Source organism: Mustela nigripes, chromosome 8 (genome assembly GCF_022355385.1).
Source record: "Mustela nigripes isolate SB6536 chromosome 8, MUSNIG.SB6536, whole genome shotgun sequence".
NCBI classification, from domain to species: domain Eukaryota; kingdom Metazoa; phylum Chordata; class Mammalia; order Carnivora; family Mustelidae; genus Mustela; species Mustela nigripes.
Window position 1 is genome coordinate 90,747,617 of NC_081564.1, and position 3,886 is coordinate 90,751,502.

A 3,886-nucleotide genomic window follows, 5' to 3' on the forward strand; every position below is an offset into this window, starting at 1 on the left:
GACTCGCACAGACCAGCTCACATGCTGGAATGTCCCAGGAGAGGCAGAGAGATGGCACCTGCTTCCGCGTGACAATGACTGGAGAGTGGCAGAGGCATCACAGGAGGAGGGGAAATGAGTAGCCTGTAGCACCGTGGGCACAGTGTCCTGTAATGAGATGGGACGGCCACTCATTCCAACAGTATTTGCTGAGAGACTCCCTTGTGCCTACACTGAACCAAGGGGTGGGGGGTGCCTTGACATTCTCCAGCCCCTTGTGGCTGTGGTCAAGGCCAGTTGGAAAAATGACAGAGGGCCCGAGAAGTGCAGTGCTGACCCTGGGATTGAGGGGAGCCAGAGGGGGAGCCCCCAGACCAGACCAGCCACGGCCAGGGGGAACGCTTGTCCAAGCCTGCACCTTGAAAACCATGGCCAGATGCCCAGTACAAAGCCAGCTCTGAGAATGCGGATGGGGTTTGTCAGAACGGGACACTCATCCCCAAATAGCTCTCATCCCCCAGCAGGTAATGTTCCCGCTGGGCAAGGCAGCGGGCTGTCAGCACAACGTGGAGGCCTGACATGTGCCCTCGGCCGGACGAGGTGAGCCTGGAGCAGGACACAGAGAACAAAGCAGGGCTGCCAGCAGGGGTGATGGGGGGCGGATCAAGAGTCCAAACTTCCAGGGGTCAAATAAATAAGTCACAGGGATAAAGAGTAAAGCAGAGGGAGTGCCATCAATAATAATATTGTAATTAGCATTTCATGGTAAAAGTAAATCATGTATAGGGGTGTTGAATCACTGTGCTGCACACCTGAAACTAACGGAACATTGTGTGTTCACTCTACTGCAGTGACAAAAACATTTTATTGAAAATAAATTAAAAAAGAAAATATTCTACACAATACTGGTGGGCTGCCCAGTTTGCGATAAGGGTACTCTCTGTGGGTAACTTCTCATTAAGAATTTAAGGAATTATGGGGCGCCTGAATGGCTCCATGGGTTAAATTCTCTGTCTTCGGCTCAGGTCATGATCCCGGGGTCCTGGGATCGAGCCCTGCATTGGGCCCTGTGCTCAGCGGGGAGCCTGCTTCTTCCTCTCTCTCTGCCTGCCTCTCTGCCTACTGTGATCTCTGTCTGTTAAATGAATAAATAAAATCTTTAAAAAAAAAAAAAAGAATTTAAGGAATTAGCTTCATGTGCCTGACATGGCAGAGACAAGGAGGAGACAAGAATGTGTTTCTTCTGGAGTTCCCATGTGTGTCACCGAGACTATGGCATTGTGTCTGGAAGAGGTTCACCAGTGTTAAAGTTCCAGGTGGACAGGCCTTGTTGGGCACACAGCTGTTGATATAGGACAGCTGAATGGACCCCGTACCCCAAGTGACCCGAATGGGACTCTGAAGCATTGACTAGGGGTCCATTTATTTCTTAGGCAATCCTTTGAAACTCTCTGTGAGAAGCTATTCATTACATTTCCCCCATTTTGATGGAATAGTTGAAGTGTCTATGGTTCATTAGAATAGTAATTGAATGCGTGGTTTAAGGAAAACCAGGACTCTTCTAGGCACATCTGTCCCCACGCACCGCAGCTGATCCTGTACCAGACAGAGCTCAGTGGCAGGGGCGTGGGCCGCCAGGGTGCAGCTGGAGTCGTGCGTGCCCTGGGAGGGCCATGTGTGCACACACCCATTTGCACACTGGCACACATGCTCATGTACACACATTTTATGGTCGACTCAAAATTCTTCTTTCAGCAAATGAAATACTGGAACGAATTCTGCACAAAATACAGGTTTTTAAATTAAGAGCTTGCTGTAATTAACGTGAGTGCACCGCGTGGTAAGATGAACGAAACCTTATTGTGTTACAGTTACATTTTCCTCCCTTTATGACAGATCCAGGCGTCACACGTCACGAGGGTAGTTAGCCTTTCAAGGGGTGACACGTGGTGTTGGAAGTCTCGTACCTCGCTCTGTGTTGAGATGTTGTGAACTTGGACGCGGGGTAGAGAGGGTGAGAGTGAAGGTACCTGCCGAAAGCTTCATGCCTTGACGCCACAGCTACTGCGAGAGGAGGACACGCGTGGAGCAGAGCCCTGGAGAACAAAACAAAGAAAGCATCAGTAGGACATAACGCGCGCTAAAACGGGCCCCTCGTGACGCACTCAAAGACCGCGTTTCACAAGACTCATCTTTCATGGTACTTTTTCTAAAACTATTGTGCCTTGCAATAGCAGTCTTCAAATTTTTGTGCACAGTGACCCCCCCCCCCACCCCCAAAAGAACTTTGGGAAAGGATGGATGCCTTCACTCGGATTGTACAGATAGCTAAATGTTGTTCCTCTAACTGGGAATAGTTACACTGAAACTGGGAATAGTTAGAAATGTCCCATTTTTAGCCTGTTCCATTTAGTTTTAAAAATGGAACTGTGACATCACCTTTTTGTAGAAGGTTTTATTTGTTTAGTTGCACGACGAGCAGGGGAATTGCTGAGTGGAGAGAGAATCTCAAGCAGGCTCTGCACTGAGCAGAGCCGGATGTGGGGCTCAGGACCACGACCTGAGCTGAAATCAAGAGTCAGACACTCAGTGGACTGAGCCACCCCAGTGACATCACTTTTTAAAATGTACTGAATGACATTTGAATTCCATGATATGATATGATATCCACTGTCAACTATTTAAAAAATAATGAAGCTCTTCTTTGACATTCAAAAATCTTTCTTTTTGTTCAAGTACCCTTTTTCAAAAAACATTTCACTGAGAAGTTTTTATTGGTCCTCTGGATAGAAATGGGAATTTATCTGCCAGGGCAGTTGATCCCATCACACACCTGCTGGGACCAGCACGTGGCCTCTTTGCTGAGTCTGTGTTTGGCCCCCGTGGTGCTGCGGGTCCGGGCTTCCTGCCTGCGATGCAGAAACAGGCACATGTAGCACCACGGACTCCAGGACGCACCTACCAGTGCCTGGGTCACATTTGCCCCCAGATGGGTGTGCTCCTGGATCCCAAAGCCAAAGTTTCCAGCATCAGAGAAGTTATTTTTTTCTTAACTCATACTCCTGCACCTTTAGGACTTTCTCCAGGTTTCTTTTGCCCTGGGCCAGCAGACAATCTTTTCATTTTTCTGCCAAGGGTCTGATGGCCTATCTACCTCTGGAGAACACAGGGGTCTGGCCTGCAGCCTGGCTCAGTCCTTCTCTATTGTCCTCCACATGAGTGTGGAGGCAGAGCTTGTGGACGTGATGGTCTCACGTGTGGTTCTCCTTTTCATCTAGATCCTGTGCCACGGTGGGGAACAGGAAGAGCTAAAGTGTAATTTTTGAAGAGGTCAAGTAAGTCTCATGTGGATACATGTGTTTGTGCCAAAATTTTACAAACTTATGAGTCAAGTACAAACTTATGGAGGAAAATACAATGAGTAAGACCTTAAGACGGCCTCAGAGTTTTTCAGGACCTAGAAATCACCGACATTGGGCTCAGGTGCTGATTTAGACACAAAAGTGGTTGATATCCCGAGGACAATACACTATGCCCCATCATGTTCTATTTTCTTCTGGACGGAAACTATTTGCTTCTCTACTAGCAAAAACCTTCATGCTTGCAAGTAATTTCACAAAGGTGGGGATTCTACTAAACAGCGCACAGTCAGCTGAATGGCATTCTCCTCGGGTGGCCTGTGCCCTTGCATGAGAAGAAATGACACGCCAGCCTGCTTCCGCCGGGAGTTCAAGCTCAGGCGGTCAGCATTCTCTTCCAAGCTCACCCGGCAGCTCTGGTCTAGAAGCTACACATGGCCTTTGGAGCCTGGGTTCGAGCTCTGGCTGTGACCCAGGGCAGCTGTGTACCGATGCTGTGTCTCCAGGTCCGTGTCTGCCGAGGTGAGGGACACTCCCAGATGCGTGAC

General features: G+C 48.9%; 1 long non-coding RNA gene across 1 annotated transcript; it reads right to left on the reverse strand.

Annotated features, from left to right (window-relative positions):
- Window positions 1-825: 825 nt before the first annotated feature.
- Window positions 826-3,122, reverse strand: LOC132023701 (uncharacterized). Its single transcript, XR_009406028.1, has 2 exons — window positions 2,813-3,122; window positions 826-2,075 (listed from the first exon to the last, which is right to left on the reverse strand). It is a non-coding gene; the product is annotated as an uncharacterized LOC132023701 (long non-coding RNA).
- Window positions 3,123-3,886: the final 764 nt, after the last annotated feature.